This window comes from Danio rerio, chromosome 8 (genome assembly GCF_049306965.1).
Source record: "Danio rerio strain Tuebingen ecotype United States chromosome 8, GRCz12tu, whole genome shotgun sequence".
NCBI classification, from domain to species: domain Eukaryota; kingdom Metazoa; phylum Chordata; class Actinopteri; order Cypriniformes; family Danionidae; genus Danio; species Danio rerio.
In genome coordinates this window covers 35805189-35822295 of record NC_133183.1, presented here as the reverse complement: position 1 = coordinate 35822295, position 17107 = coordinate 35805189, and the positions used below count along the sequence as shown (strand labels likewise).

The 17107-nt window shown below is 35.7% G+C and overlaps 1 long non-coding RNA gene across 2 annotated transcripts; it reads right to left on the bottom strand.

Annotated features, from left to right (window-relative positions):
- Positions 1-296: 296 nt before the first annotated feature.
- LOC137496366 (uncharacterized) lies at positions 297-3840 on the bottom strand. Of its 2 annotated transcripts, XR_011016645.2 has the most exons (6): positions 2946-3840; positions 2516-2628; positions 1440-1566; positions 1178-1263; positions 827-869; positions 297-729 (listed from the first exon to the last, which is right to left on the bottom strand). It is a non-coding gene; the product is annotated as an uncharacterized lncRNA (long non-coding RNA). The 2 variants fall into 2 exon arrangements; XR_012384451.1 differs by lacking the exons at positions 2516-2628; positions 2946-3840 and adding an exon at positions 2056-2396.
- Positions 3841-17107: the final 13267 nt, after the last annotated feature.

Here is a 17107-nt window from a genome sequence, read left to right as displayed (position 1 = left end):
CACTTTGAAAGTGTCTCATGGGGTCCACTCAAAACAGACTTAAATCAACACTTTCAAAAGGGTTGGCACATTGACACCAAAGTAAGGGTTAATTTTAACTCAGGGCAGAGTTAAAAAATGTAACTATATTTAACACCACCTGGTGTCATATATTGTTATTTTATTCAACTCTCTTGAGTGTAAATATGGTAAAAAGGTCAAATAGACTGTAAATTACAAAATAAAAAACATTTTATTTGAAAACATTCACAACTTCAACAATTCATTCAATTTTTAAAATGCAACAATGTCAAATATGCTTTAAATGTTTTATTAGTACAGACAGTATCAACAAAATATGATGTCCAAACTTGATGTTTCATCAGAGCAATTTGAAAGTTCAATATCGTCACTCATAGTTTTCTTCTGAACGCATAGTTTTCTTCTGAAATTACATTTTAAACAACTTGGCGTGCAAATCTTTCACTTCTGGTGTTTCCTTGGTCCTCCATATCAAACACAGCAGTTTAAATGAAGGTATAAATGCTGTAAACTTGTGTGAAAACAAACTGGAGCTAGGAAATCTCATCAAGCATGTGCTGTGAAAGATGTGCTTCCCAGCCACAGGATGACCTTTTTATCCATGACGATGTACAGTAGTAGCTGCTGATCGCTCGTCTGGTGGTTCCTGATGCACGGATATACTGTAGGGTGATGCTCATCTAAGAACTCTTCAAGACTCCAGCATGACTAAGAAAAATGTTTGAAAACAAATTGCAATCAAATTCTATGATATATTTAAAAGAACATTTAAAGTAAATAAAACATTCAAGAAATCTAAACTCACCTTTTGAAAATCTTCATGATGATCCACAACTTGACTCTCCCAGCTGGTTGAGGTGACAGGATGTGGAAAAGTAGAAAAAACACACACATCACTGTTGGATCTCCAAAAACAATTAGGTTAACCACTATGACTAGAACTGGAAAAACAGGCAGCTGTCTGTCCAGAATCCTGAATTTAACACAACACTTGAAGCAAAATTTAGAGGAGCTTAAAATCTTTTATATCATTTAGTGATGCTGACTTCCCCAAAATATTGGCCACAGTGTAAAAAATATTCATAAACTTACAGTTTTCTGTAAGCGTGTGCGTGCGTGTGTGTGTGTGTGTGTGTGTGTGTGCGTGTTTCTTTACCAGATTCAACTTGTTAGGCCCTTTCAGGTCCAGTATTGATGCCACCTTTCCTGGAGTCTAGCAGATGTTTCAGGTCCAAATATAATCTAAAATATTAGGATAAGCAGAAGAGAAAAAGTGCAAAGCAAAGAGCAAAACATTATTTAAGTAACAGTTTACCCCCAATACAAAACTTATCACCTTCATGTCATTTGTTATTCTCTAATGCTCTAATACCCTCTCAGCTTATTGTGAAACAAATACAGAACTTTATCAAACATACCTTCATTATTATCACCACATATGACCAAGAAGGTGTGCTTGGTCATTTCACCAACTCTGGAAATACACCATCCGTCTCTAATCAGCCACCGTCACAGGGTCTTGTGTTATTGTATAGAGAACTGTGGCTGTTAAAAAACAACAACACATTAGTATCAAACACATATGCATAACCTTTAGATAAAAAAAGAGAGATGAACATCACAAAGTATGCCTCACACTTTTTCACATATCTTTTGATTCAGATGTTGATTATTGATAATAAATCTACAAATCAAACCTGTATCATCATTAGGCTGCTCAAATATGAATCAGTTGATTAATTTTACAGACAGGTGGCTGTTTACAACGCACTAATAAAACGGAAATGTTGTGTACAGTACATGCTAAGTTTAGCCTATAGTTTTAAGCACAATATCATACGGGAGAAAAAGCTTGACTAAGATGTTCCTGACAACAGAAATAGCCTAACTTACTAACGTCAGACATCCCGAGTTGGGAAAAGTCATTTTCGGGGGATACAGAGTTGATTTGCGGGAGGTAGCGGGAGAGATGAGTACCGTGAGTTGAGCGCGACGTACCTGAAGAGCGGTGGGGGTGACTTGCGCGCGACGTACCTGAAGAGCTGGGAGGGATGCGGTGGAGAGGGGCGTGCAAAGTGTTTAATGACCGGGCGGGAGACGCGCGATTTCCGGGAGATTATCATTCATTTGCGGGCATCTACTTGGGCATCTGGGAGTCTCTGTGCATTTGCGGGATAACGTTAACGTTAGTCCCGCAACTTCCGGGAGACTTCTGTAACGTTAAATGTCTGATAAAGTGCAAACGCGGTCATTTAAAGACATTAATGTTAACATTCCGACTTTAATGGTTGTCAACACTTAATTTAATTCAAGCGTACGTTATCACACGAGTCTAAGTTATGAACTAACTTAACGGTATATGGACGGCCACGAATGAACCAGTTTAAAAGGGCCGCGGTGTTTAAAATAACCAAATTAACGTATACGATTAACAAACAATCATTTGTTTCAGTCAGGAAGCCTTTTACAATTAAGCATATGTTCATTTACTCACCAGATATGTTTTAGAAACTCTCCAGAGCTTATGGAAACCGTCCTGTGTTGCCGTTAGCATCCGGGCAGAGTAGGCTAACGTTAGGCGGCTCCGGGGATTCCCTCGCTAGTTTGCTTGGAATTAAAGGAGAAGTGTCCATTTTATTTTACAGATGGGTAACAACGCACAAAATGGCATTAAGCGTGACAGAAATGTGTTGAACATGTACATTTGATGTTTTTATGCACTATGTATGCGTGATATATAAAAACATTCTTGAAAAGAAGTGAATAGTAATGCAGTTAAGCTAGATACACAAACGACCATGAATGAACCGCAGAAGTTTAAAATTGTCACTCCATTCTAAAGTTATTAACTTAACAACATGTTTACAACTGTATTTCCTTAAAGAAAGTCAGTACAATACCAACATTTAGGTAGTTTGACTCACCAGTTGCTGTTCTAAACCAATGACTGTAAAAAATATGGACGACGCGACAGCCCTTTTTCCCATTGAACGCCTTGAGGGCAAAACGCCTGCTTGACGGGCACAAACTGTCGCAAAAGACTGCTGAAATTGGAGCCAGACATGCGCAGAAGGATTGTCTGATGGAGCCAGAGGAGGAGCCGCGAAAATGAGCGGAGTCGAGCTTCCAATCAAACGCTTTATGTAAAATCAACTACGCCCCCCGAACTTCTCAGCATGCGTTTGCTGTCATATCAACACAAATGGATGTAATAACGTTAACAAATATGAGGGTTTTATATATTTAATCGCGCCAGCTCCAGGCCGCAGCGCATAACTTTACTCGCGGCGTCGCGGGCTGATTCCGGCTCGCATGCGGCAGCACCGGCTCGCTCGGCCGCCGCATCTGGCTCGATTGACTCGGACTGGAATCGGGCAGTGAGTCCAGGCATCCGGAGTAGGTCCAGCAGAGGTAACATTAGTCAGTCTGAGCTCTAAGAGATAAGTCTCCGGCAGGCGAGAATCTAGCCGGAACTGTGTTTTGCTATCTGGGTGGCTAGGCGTGTATCAGCAAACTAATAAAGCCCGAAAAAAGCCCTGAACTTAGCGAATAAACAGTGTTCCACCAGGATCATGTATGTCAGAAACTATAGTTTACTGCTGAACTCATTTTGTCATGGTAAAATAACACAGAAATCGAATAATAACATTTCAGTCTACTTCAGTCTCCTGCCGAAGCTCAGATGCGCTGCTTTGAGAAACTGTCAATCACAGCTGTAAATCACGATGACACGCCCAGCATTAAATTACTGCTAAAAACAAACTGTTTACAAAAATGAAGATCTGCACCTATTTCAGCACAATAACCAGTGCCTTAATCGACCAGAACTATCTTTCAGGACATTTTATTGCAAGTGTAATATTTTTTTTTATTTGGGCTCAAGTCTCCTTCATTAACACGGGGAGGCGGGCTTTATGACTTGTACTGCAGCCAGCCCCCAGGGGGCGATCTAACGGCCGAAACCTTCACTCAAACGTAGGCTTGCGGCACACTTGTTCTAAACCTCAGATGGAAAATGGCGTCTGGAAAATTCTTCAGTGACTGGGGCTGCATGAATTCCCGGATGTTGGAAATAACACCACCAAGTGTTGAAAAGATAACTCCTTGATTTCGCACTGAATAAAATCAATTCTAACTCTTATTATATTCATTTATCAAAATCTAACTCTTTAACGTCAACACTTTACTCTGAAATGCTTCAACACCGAGAATTTAACTCTGATGAATTTGCTGTGTACTCTACACAGAAAAGACAACTCGCCCAGTTGTGACTCAAACCTGCGTCCTTCTTACTGTGAGGTGACAGTGCTAACCACTGAGCCACTGTGCTGCCTTTGATGAATCAAAATAAATTAATTTTACAAATACTATAAATAAATATATATATATATATATATATATATATATATATATATATATATATATATATATATATATATATATATATTATAAGTAAAAATGCACATCCACAATACAAAGATAACCATACATTTTGATGTTCAAAGTATGTTATTTAGTAATAAAATAACCAGGGAGGCAACGCAGTGGCTCAGTAGGCGTTTCTGTGGAGTTTGCATGTTCTTCCTGAGTTTGCGTGGGTTTCCTCTGGCTGCTCCTCTTTCAGGTCAAAGACATGCGGTACAGGTGAATTGGGCAGGCTAAATTGTCCGTAGTGTATGAATGTGAATGAGTGTGTATGAATGTTTCTTTGAGATGGGTTTCAACTGGAAGGGCATCTGCTGCGTAAAAACATATGCTGGATAACTTGGCGGTTCATTACGCTGTGGCAACCCCAGATTAATAAAGATATCTTTTTTTTTTAGCTGAATTAGCTTGTCGGATGTTCTTTATAATTACACTTTTGATGTAAAAAAAATATATATTTCCTTAACATTTAAATAAAGAAATATGAAAAAACATGTAATTTTAAAATACAAACTACTTAATATATCATTAAAAAAAATTAGGAATCTGTTAAAGTTTTAACTTGAAAACTGTACCCTATTGTCACTTCACTTATGTCAGATGATATGTTTTTTTGTGCATTGGGCAACTCTGAGAACTTAAAACTTAAAGCCTTTTTCAATAGGTTATTATCATTATTTATGATAGCATAGCAGTCAAAATAGGACTATTGAACTCATACGGGACAAATTTTGGATCTTTGTCAGAGAGGGGTGGGTCTTTCGAACCATCCTGAATATATAGTTAACTCCTTTATGTTGCTCCAACACAAATCAATTGTGTGGAATTCAGCATTTTTACAGTGTTTGATTTCCATGAATGTAGTAAAGCACAATGCTACACTGTAGAAATACTGGTTGCCTTATAATATTAATTTGACTTAGCTTAAAAAAAAATTAAGGAAATTTAACTTATGTTAAACTGACTTAAAACTGCTTGCATAAATTACAAAATTAAGAACATGATTAACTTAGGTTAATAAGTAACATCGAACTTAAAACTTATGCGGTCATGATAATTTTTTAAAGTGCACAACTTTTAGTCAACTTAATATTTTTACATCCCCTTTATGAGTACAACACTGCTATAAACACAAACAATCTCCACAAAACCTGATAGCACTTTTTGCATCCCATCTCAAGCTTTTACGCAAGCACAGAGGAGACGTCAAAAAGACGCAAAATGCTAATGAATAAATATGAGTTTTATATATAATCATCACGGCTAGCCGTTAGTCGTCTGTGTTTAGGGCTTCCTGTCCTTAAGCAGATATGTATGATAAAGCATAGAGCGCATAAATAAACACTGACAGGACGATATCTGGATTTCATATCGGACGTGAAAATCCGTGGAAAAATTGTCACTCAGCGTATTCATATTGGAAGTCTTTCTTGCTTCTCAGTCGGCTGAACAAATAATACCACAGATGGTACAAAGCGGCGTGCCGATATTTCAAATGAAAGGCAGATTTTTCCATAAGCCAGCCATGTCCATGGGCAGACAGGTGTGCTATTTACATAACACTGAAGCCTTGGCGGAGATCGCCTTCTGTAAGTAAATGTCACCCGTCCCGTCTCATTGGCGGATCCGGCAGCTTCACCACTGACATCCATCAAAATTTAGCCCGCTCTCGCCGCTGATGTATCTGTCTCGATCAACACCCGCGCAGGGGTGCAAATAGCACCGGGGATGTTTGTTTCGGAGAGGGGCTTGGAAGGAGCTGAGTAAATGTTGTTTCTCATAGGCTCTGCTGTCAGTCCAGAGAGAGGGGGAGCTTTTTCCCTTGTCCTTCGGCCCGTTTGGATATACGTACAGGTGGACTGATCATGTCTTTGAATGATACTGATATGCTGAACATGAAAGCTTGTACAGGCCGGACGGTGATGGCAAGCTGTCAGTGAAACTTCATATCTGTGAAAGGCGTTTAGCTGAGGGATACTGAGACATTTGGAAATCTTGTTAGTGCAGGAGAACATTGCATGTTTTTTGGGAGGTCATGTTTAAGGCTTTAAACATGAACCCAAAGTTCTGGGTTCTTTATTAAAAAATAAATGGATTATTTTAGTGTGTTTTCTGTTCATTTTTTATTAATATATACCTTTTCTATAAAAAAAAGCATGCAGCAATGTAATAAAAATTTAAAAGTTTTACATTTGGCAGCACGGTGGCGCAGTGAGTAGCACGTTCGCCTCACAGCAAGAAGGATGCTGGTTCGAGTATCGTCTAGGTCAGCTGGCATTTCTGTTTGGAGTTAGTATGTTATGTTGGAGTTAGTATGTTAGTATGTATATTATGATTTCGATTTGATTAGCGATTTAATTTTGTAGTCAAGCTTCAGGTCAATAATCTGTATCGTAGCTTCTTGCTGCTAAAATGCAGTATGTGTTGGTAAAAAAGGAACTGAAAAGATTTCAACCTACTTAAATATTTATTCAATTCAATTTTTAATATTCAGAAATAAAACACTCATTTTTCTCTAGAGCAAACAGTAAGTACAAATAAAATGACTTTCCCTTTCTGTATACAAGTTGAACTCAAATTAGAGAGTGTAGCTTTTTATAAAAACAAAAAATAAAATCATTATAAAAATACACTCAGCAACTAACATGGCTGAGACACCTCTGAAATTGGACTTTGCTGTTGCTTGCTACTAGATTGAGTGTCACTGTATTTAAATAATAAATATATTCAGTTGGCTTTTTAGCAAGACACTCATCACTCAATTGTGCTTACTTAATTGGGTTGCAGTCACGCATTTGCTCTGGGCGGGGGAAATTAAATAAAACAAATAGATTTCATATTGCAGCCTCTTGCGATTAGTTTATCGCAACTTTTCAAATCCCAATTGTGATTCGATTTAGATTAATCACACAGCCCTAGTGTGTATGGATGTTTCCCAGCGATGGGTTACAGCAGGAAAGGCATCCACTTCGTAAAACATGTGCTGGATAAGTTGGCGGGTCGTTCTGCTCTGGCGACCCCTGATTAATAAAGGGACTAAGCCAAAAAAAAAATAATTAATGAATGAAGTCTTACGTTTTGCATACACACAACAATGTTGTCAAACAATCTCCATTGAAATTAAATAATAAATGTTTGCAAACATAATTTGATTATACATGTTATTTGCACCAGATACACAATGTTTAGGTTATTAGACCATCTACTTCAGGGGTGCTCAATCCTGTTCCTGGAGATCTACCTTCCTGCAGATTTCAGTTGACCCCCATATCAAACACACCTGAACCAATTAATTAGGACCTGAACAGCACTTGATAATTACAGGCAGTTGTGTTTGATATGGGTACCAACTGAAATCTGAAGGAAGGTGGCTCTCCAGGAACAGGATTGAGCACCCCTGATCTACTTTATTCTTCTCCCAGTTAAGCAGCCTTTTATCTTCAAGTTTTTTTTTTTGGAGAAGTTGATGATTTAAGATGTAAATCCAGCATTCCTGATCTCTTCATTTCAGCACAGATGATATAATTCAATTTATGTTTATTTATATAGAACATTTACAATGTACATTGTGTCAAAGCAGCTTAACATAGAAGTTCTAGTATATTGAGTATATTGAAATTTTGTCAGTCCAGATTTCAGAGTTGAAATTCAGTTTAGTTCAGTTCAGTGTGGTTTAATGTCTAGTGCTGAAAGTTCAAACACTGAAGAGCAAATCCATTGATGGTGCAACCTCACAAGTGCCAGTGGTGACAGTGGCAAGGAACAAACTTCACCAATTGATGAATGTGAAGGAAAAAACCTTGAGAGAAACCAGACTCAGCTGGGCACAACTATTTCTTCTCTGGCCAAACTTCCTGTGCAGAGCTGCAGTCTATTCCCCGGAAGCTGGAGAATGCATGGAAACTGGACGTCCATCGTGGAGAAGCTACAGGAGTGAGTAGGTCACCGGCGGGTGTACAGGCTGGCCCACTGGATAATGCAGAGACTCGTCTAAATTGAGGTCTTTCAGGAATGAGTCTCCACTCCTCCACAGAGTTGGGTGTAACGGGTTCCACAGTAACGCGCTACTGTAATCTAATTACATTTTTTAGAAACACGGTAATGTAACAAATTACATTTTAAATTTGTATAATTTGATTACAGTTGTGAAAGTGAATAATTGTGTTACTTACGTCACAAATATAATATTTAGAAGAAAAAATGCTTCTTTTAAATCATGTTTTCTGCTGCAACAACAGTTAATGAACATCCACTTTTAAATTGCTGGAAAATGCGAGCTGAAAGAGCTGCTGTCCAGAGTGGTTGCTTCTTCAAGTGAAAAAACTGACATTATTTTAATTTCATTGAGCATAAAAACAAAAATATTGAGAAATTGAGTCTATGTCTAGTCTTTAAAGAACTTTCGACTGTTTTTAACTCGACCAGCAACTTGTTTAAGCATTTGAACAAAAAACATTCTACGATAATACTCATCACCATGGTGAACAATGGCGCCCAAAAATACGGTGGTCCAACTCAGCCTAAACAGGCAAAAAAAAATAATTTTGATGTTGTTTTGCAGGATCGGGAGTGAAGGTATCTTCTGAATGTAAAGAGAAGCATAGCTGCTTATGGAGCTGTTCACATTCCACGTCTTTTGCTGGCTCGTATAATGGGAGCGTGTCTTGCATTTCCCAGGTGCACAAGTTGAAAACCGTGTGTCACCTGACAGGAACTGATCTTCATACTTTGGAATATACACATTTTGGTAGACTAATTACCTCAGACAAACACAGAACACCCAAACACTGCAGTGCTTTTTTCATACTATGGATGTCAGTGGTTACAGGTTTCCAGTTTTCTTCATGTCCTTCTTTTGTGTTAAAAAAAAAGACAAAGGGGTTTGGAAAAAGTCTTGAATATGTTAAGCTGCTGTGATCAACCCATTTTAATGTTTTTCAGTGAATAATAAATTGCTGAAAGAGCTGCAGTTTTTGTTTTTATAGGTATATTTTATATGTTTTAAAAGTTACTTCAAAGTAAAGTAATTAGTAATTGATTACTTTTTACATGAAGTAATGTAATTAGATTACAATTTTCGAGTAGTAATAAATAATTTGTTATCGATTACTTTTTAAAAGTAACTTTCCCAACACTGCTTCTCCATGACCACCACAGCATCTGCTCAGTAAATGGCCTGGCCTAGGATTATGGAGACCTCGGGATAATGAAAAACAGACTAACATAATCGCAGATGCCATTCAAATTATAATGTCTTTTGGGAAGTGTTCCGGGCTCCAGTTGCCCTAATTAATGCAAACTAACAAACCTTTAGAGGATTTGGATTTCAAAAGTATTTGTGTTTTATGTGTCTGCTAATGCAAAGATATGTGTCTTTAATCTAGTTTTAAACTTCCCGAACTCTGCTAAAAAGGCTGTTTCAGAGTTTAGGTGCCAGATATCTAGGTGCCACCTAGATTTTGATAATCTGGGAAGAATCAACTATCCAGAATTAATTGAGCATAGTGGACATGAGGGGCTGTAATACAACAGGAGCCCCCTCAAATACTGGAAAGCTAAGTCATTCAGGGCTTTGTAGGTAGTCAATAAAAAAAAGTGAAAAATGTACATGATATTTAATAGAGAGCAAATGCAATGATGAAACAACTGGAGTAATAACATATCATTGTTCTAGAAAGCACTCTAGCAGCTGCATTTTGAACCAGCTGAAGTTTGTTAATTAATTTTTGATGTGTACAAAACTGGTGTGTCCAAAACTCTTCATAGATCAGTAATCAATTATATGATCTTTATTGAGGTGTTTAAAGGAAATACATATAAGGGTTACTTCATGTGCAATATAAATTATGGCCAAAACTATATATGGACAGTTGAAGTCAGAATTATTAGCCCCCTTTGATTTTTCTTTTTTAAACAGGGCAAAGAAATTTTCACAGTATGTCTGATAATATTATTTTCTTCTGGAGAAAGTCGTATTGTTTTATTTCAGCTAGAATAAAAGCAGTTTTAATTAAAAAAAAAAAAATTTTCGATAGTCTACAGAACAAACCATTGTATACAATAACTTGCCTAATTATCCTAACCTGCCTCGTTAACCTAATTAACCTAGTTAAGCCTTTAAATGTCACTTTAAGCTGTACAGAAGTGTCTTGAAAAATATTTAGTCAAATATTATTTATTATAATATTATTTAATCAGTTATAAGAATTAAGTTATTTTCCCAGAGATTGGTTGCGACTGGAAGGGCATCCGCTGCATAAAAACTTGCTGGATAAGTTGGCGGTTCATTCCGCCAATTAATAAAGGGACTAAGCCGACAAGAAAATGAATGAATGAATGAAATGAGTTATTAAAACTATTATGTTTAGAAATGTGTTGAAAAAAATCTTTCCTCAGTTAAACAGAAATTGAGGGGAAAAAAATAAACAGGGCGGCTAATAATTCAGGGAGACTATTAATTCTGACTTCAACTGTATGTGTGTGTGTGTGTGTGTGTGTGTGTGTATATAGTGTATGTGTGTATTGTATATATATTTATACAACAGTTCTGCCTCTTTCTCAAATCTAATTGGCTATATATATATATATATATATATATATATATATATATATATATATATATATATATATATATATATATATATATATATATATATATATGCCTCTCCCAACGCACACCTCCCACCAGTGCCGATATACAGCCATATCGCACTGCTACGAGTGTGAAATTGCTCATATATATATATATATATATATATATATATATATATATATATAATTTATCTGTATTGTAGCTATTTAGATGTAAAAACACCAAATTTTTTAAAGCAAATGAGCTGTTTTCCAGAGGAGGGCAAAGCCTTTTACACTGTTCTGACAGAAATGGCAAAATTAGTAAACCTCATGCATCCAAAATACCAGAAATTGCCAGTAGTGGATTAAATCCAACATAGCTTTGGTCTCTGTAATTATAAATATATTTTATTTTCTTGTGTAAAGAGATACAAACAGAGATAAAGTAACATTCTAAAAATATGAAGATTTTGAAACATGAACTGCTGGTAATGAGCCATCCTTTATAAACAGTGTTGAACTGACCCTTGTATGCGCATATGCATCATAGGTATTTTCTTCTGGGAAGCTATCATAATTTGTATGCCTTAAAACCAACCTGCTGAGCCAGGAGATATGTTTGCAAAGCTCTCACCCAGAGGCAAGGTACACCATATCCATTTTGGCTCCAAACTTGCTTCTTCATGCATTTTCCTTCCAGTTCTCCAATGTAAAGAAACACTTAGTGGCTGCACACATACACTACTGTAGTTGTTTTGGTTGTCAATTACTCATGCATGGATTAAATTGTAATGTGTATGAACAGGTTTTTTTTTTACACAGAGACAGTAACAATATAGTTTGCAAAAACTTTAAATTTCAAATCTGTTTTAATAAGTTTAGGCATTCAGGCTCCAAAGAAATCTTAATTTAGCATATAAATTATGACCAAAACCTAAAAAAACGTTGCTGTTGTTAATTGAAAATGCCATTTAAACACCAAAAAAAAAAGTGTCATATTAAATCATGATTAAATTGTGATTAAAACCAACCCGCTGCGCTGATTCAATATTGGCCATCCTGCAACAGCTATGTTTACAAAGCTCTCACCCAGAGGTAGATCCATTTTGGCTCCAAAACTTGCTTCTTTGTGCCTTTTTCTTCCAGCTCTGCATTATTTAAATGACACGTTGGCTGAGAGTGGATCTTCTGTCCCAGGAGTTTGAAGGCAAGCGGCTCATCGGTCATGCTGGTGATTTTTGTGAGCTTTGAGAGCAGGGCGGCAGGTGTGGCAGCGGCCCGGCCCTCGGCTGAGGCCCTTCTCTCTGGCTGTTTTCTTGCGGCTTGGGCCCCTGGAGCTAATGAGTATAGGGTATGTAGCGGAGGGTTATAAAGCACCGCTGGCCTCCAGGATGGCAGAGTCCTCACTCCTCCGTCGCCCCCTGGGCACCAGGAGCGAGTGCTGGAGATACAGATGGAGTTTCAGGCTTCTTGTTAGCATACGGCGCAACATGTGATGCAATAACCCGTTCACTTTGCTTATGCAAGAACACTATATTGCTGACAGTGCCAAACCGCTGAGGTCATTTTGGAATCATAATCTAAATAATAACCTTTGAAATTACAATACTATGTTATGTAGAGTTTGTGACAAGATACAAAAAAATATCTAAAATTATTATTAAAGCTTTTTGAAACCATAGGAAACTTACATAAATATAGATAATGTATTATTAAGGGTTTATTATTATTTACAACAATGAACAAAATGACATCGTATTACGATTTACTTTAAAACAAGAAAGAAATTGCCTGTGGAATTGGGAAACACACACACACACACACACACACACACACACACACACACACATATATATATATATATATATATATATATATATATATATATATATATATATATATATATATATATATATATATATACATATATACATATATATTTACACACACAAAAAGCTACAATATCCTCTAATCCCAAATTTCACATAATCTAAAAGGGTATGAAAATGATTTGGGCTGCGTTTTTGAAAACCCTCATCAACTAACTAAGGTCGCAAGTTCCATTGTTCCATCTCTCTTAGGTGTAATTTGCTTCCAAAGTAATTTTACTATTCAATTTTAGTGATCTTCATATAGACAATTGCGTTCCCTTCGCAGTGCACTTTGAAAACATTTATGCCATTTTTAACACAGCCATGGCTAATGACAGAAGCTGTAGGTGACCTATTATTTTAAAGCATGAAAACAAAAATATATAGCATACCTTAATGATTTTAATTTGTAGTAGGTTATTTATTTAGAAATTAACCTGTACTATGATGTGTCAAATTGTAAAATACAAAAAAAAGTACAAACAAAAAATATCCTACTTAATAATAATAATAATAATAATAATAATAATAATAATAATTTTAATAAGAGTGGGATTTTTTTTCTTAATAAATGGCCTACTGTAAATTACAACCATTAACAATTAATATTATTTATATATGAGATTAGACGTGTTAGCTAAGTGGTTTTATGTTTTATAATATTAGAATATGTGATGTTCTCAACAATATTTTTTAAAGAAAGCACAGGCCCAATATTTGCCATGCACATGTATTTCAATTAATATGGAAAATGAGTGCATGTCTTTATCAAAACTAATATAGATTCATATTTTAAATGTGTGTGCGTGTAAAAGAATATAATTTGCACAAAAAAAGTATTTATTTTTCTCTAGAAGATGTTGCTCCTCTCGTTTAGAGTGTCATTATAGTCATTTTAAGTAGTTCAAATGATAGATCTGCGGCAGAGCAACTACAGTTTTGGGAAACACTCATCACTACATCCGTTCTTTTCCTAAACGATGCATCATTCTTTGATAGTTCAGCCACGAGTTATGGCATTGTTTGGGAAATGCACACCTGATGGGTATATTGAGCTTTTTAAAGACGTTATGTCATTTTCGCCACTAGAAGGTGTGCATTCAAAACAAACAAAGTGATAGTCCAATTATGCTATAAAAGTGCTATAAAAGAAAACCAAATTAGAAATGTGGGGATATATGGTGTTATTAGCATACAGAGGACACAATCCATGTCACTGATGTAGAAAATAAATTTTGGCTAATTCTGGCACATGCTACAGTAATATGTACATATTGTGCATTTAATTAGATTTAAATATTTTTTATTAGAAAATATTTTGATTCAACAATGATAGTAATTAAAATAGAAGTATAAATGAACAATTCGGCCAAAATATTTGTGCTACACAAATCCATAAAAATATATACTGTACCAATAGTTTCAGGCTTCTTCTTAGCATACGGTGCGCAACATGTGATGCAATAACCCGTTCACTTTGCTTATGCAAGATCGCTGCATTGCTGACTGTGCCCAACGGCTGAGGTCATTATGGAATCATAAACTAAATAATAACCTTTGAAATGCGCTTCACGGAGGCTATAGGTAATGTGTTATGCTGATTAGTGATTTGTGATTATGAGTGAACAGGACCCTGATGTATTGTACTCAAAAATATTGAGCGTGTGTGAAGCTTGACTGGCCTCGATCTCCTCCCAGCACTAAAAAGCTGGAGGAAAGAACAGATGGAGAGGCTAACCACGCAATTATCCTCAACTGCCCCATCATAACTGTTTGGGATGTGATGCGTTTTCATTATGCGAGCTGTAAACTACAGGGATAAGCATATTCTTTCAGATTCATGGAGAAACAGGCCGTACACACAAGGGGAGTGCTGCAACATGGGCTGATGTGTATGAAATCATGATGAAAGTTAGGGGTCTTCTTCTTCTTAATAATATTAATAATAATAATCTTAATAATAATAATAACAACAGCAATTATTATTATTGTTAAATCATCTATCATCAATATTATTTTACATGTTGTCTTAATAATGTACAGCAATAAGTGTATTGTAAAAATATTGTATTTAATTATGTTAATATATTATTGTAAAAATATGACAATATTATTCTGTAGCAAAAGCGGGCAAATGTTCTATACCCGTCTATGTCATTTTATACCCGCACGATCGTGTTCAAAACCGCCCAAATGGCCAGGAAACCACCAAATCTGGCAACACTAAGTGCAAAAGTGCACGCTTGTAGGGGAGTGATGTGGAGCCGATTCGTAAATGACAGCACATTATGTTAGCTAGCCAATCAGAGCCTCTTGAAGGCAGGCTTTTCAGTGCAACTAGGAATTATGACAGCCGTTATAATAATAAGTAGATGTATAAAATTAAAGTAAGATATATAAAAAAATAATGTGATTTTCTCTAAGTAAAGCATGAGAACACATTGCTTTGCATCTTATAAACACAACCAAGCCTTAAAAATTACCCTGTGGACCAACCCTTAAAAATAGGCACTATCCTTATAAATAAACTGCATAGCTGCAATCTAAACAACTAAAAAAATACATTATATTGTCCAATAGCTGCAGTATTTGTCAAACTCTAGAGTGTCCTCTTCTTGTTGCTATATGGGGGTGGAGTATTACACAAGGTTAAAGGGTGAAGAGGCTGGACAAGTGAAGGGTTTGGTAGCAAAATGAGACAAAGCCATTTTTTGACATTTGCATTGTATTATTGGAAATCACTGTTCAGATGTACCTTAATCTATGTGTGAATTGCTGCCATTAATAACATTTAAGAATGTAAATTTTAAGCCGAGTACAAAATGTATTTTTTCACAAAACGCGATATCCGCCAGACCAGTTTCTTTACAAAGTGCGATATAATAGTTAAAGAACGTCCAGGATGCTGCACGAGCTAAGCATTCCCTGGGAAGATAGTCAACGCCGGTGAAGTGCTTCGAGTTTGCTCATTGATTTAGCGATAGAAGACGAAGCCTTCAACTTCACAAAAATGTATAAAAACGCTACAAAAGTGGACCAGAATCCTGCGTCTGTCTACAGAACACAAATGCAGCGGGGTACGAGTCTCCGCTGATGTTAAGAGGAAGGCCAGGACCTGCGCTCCTCCCCATCACAAGATACCTGTCTGTAAGGCGACATTTCTAAGTGTCCTTCGTAAGTTTTTTTTTTTTTTTTTTTATATCTTACATGTAGCTGAGTAGCCTATCTGATTTATTTATGCGATTGCACCTATTATTTATAGACTAAAACTTCAAGTTAATTATTGTTGTTGATTTATTATATTATTAAAGTAGACATTATTTATCTTTGCTCTTTGACTAAATTTTGTCAAAAACTATCAAGTATTTAGAATTAGATCAATGCATTTTTTTGTAAAATTATTTTAGTTTAAGATCAAGTGTAAAATAAAATTTACATGTAATGTACAATTTTGCCATATAGAAAAAAAAAATAGTGTAAAATGTGCAAATAAAAGGGTCAATTTAAATATTTTCCTCATATACTGTGATTAAACATTTCAAAGCTTGAAAATATTGTTTAAAAACTTGACAAAAAGTGTTTCTATGGCCTTATAGAGTAAGTGGTAGTTTTGCCAGTGCTATTGAAAAAGATTAATTGCATGAAAGGAAAAATCGCTCATACTTCCTTTGTTAGTGCAAATTCGCATGTAGCTTTGGAATTTAAGCAATTAAACCATTCAAACAGGTGTATGCAGGAAAAACTCATTTCATAATGAAATCTGCTTTTTATTTTTCAAAAGTAACCAACTAGTACTTATTAAAAGAGTACTTTGTACTTTTACCTAATATTAGTATTATTTACTAAAATTTGTATTACTTTAGCAGTGTAATAGTATTTTTACTTGAGTACACAAAATATTTCACAAGCACATTTAGTGCAAATTTGTTATATTATTAATATATGATTAATAAATATTATTATTATTATTATTATTATTATTATTATCTTTATTATCTTTATTATTATTATTAATGGTTTTTATTTGTATCAATTCCTATGCAATGTTTTTATGGGTTGCTGAGAATACATTTCAGGTGTTCAAAACATAGTGTGTCAGTCTTGAATTTAAAATTAGGTGCTGGAAAAGTGCTTAAAAGTCCTTGATTTTTGTTAGGCTGTGCCTGTATGAACCCTATCATATGTACATCTGACATATATTTCAAAATTTGTAAGAA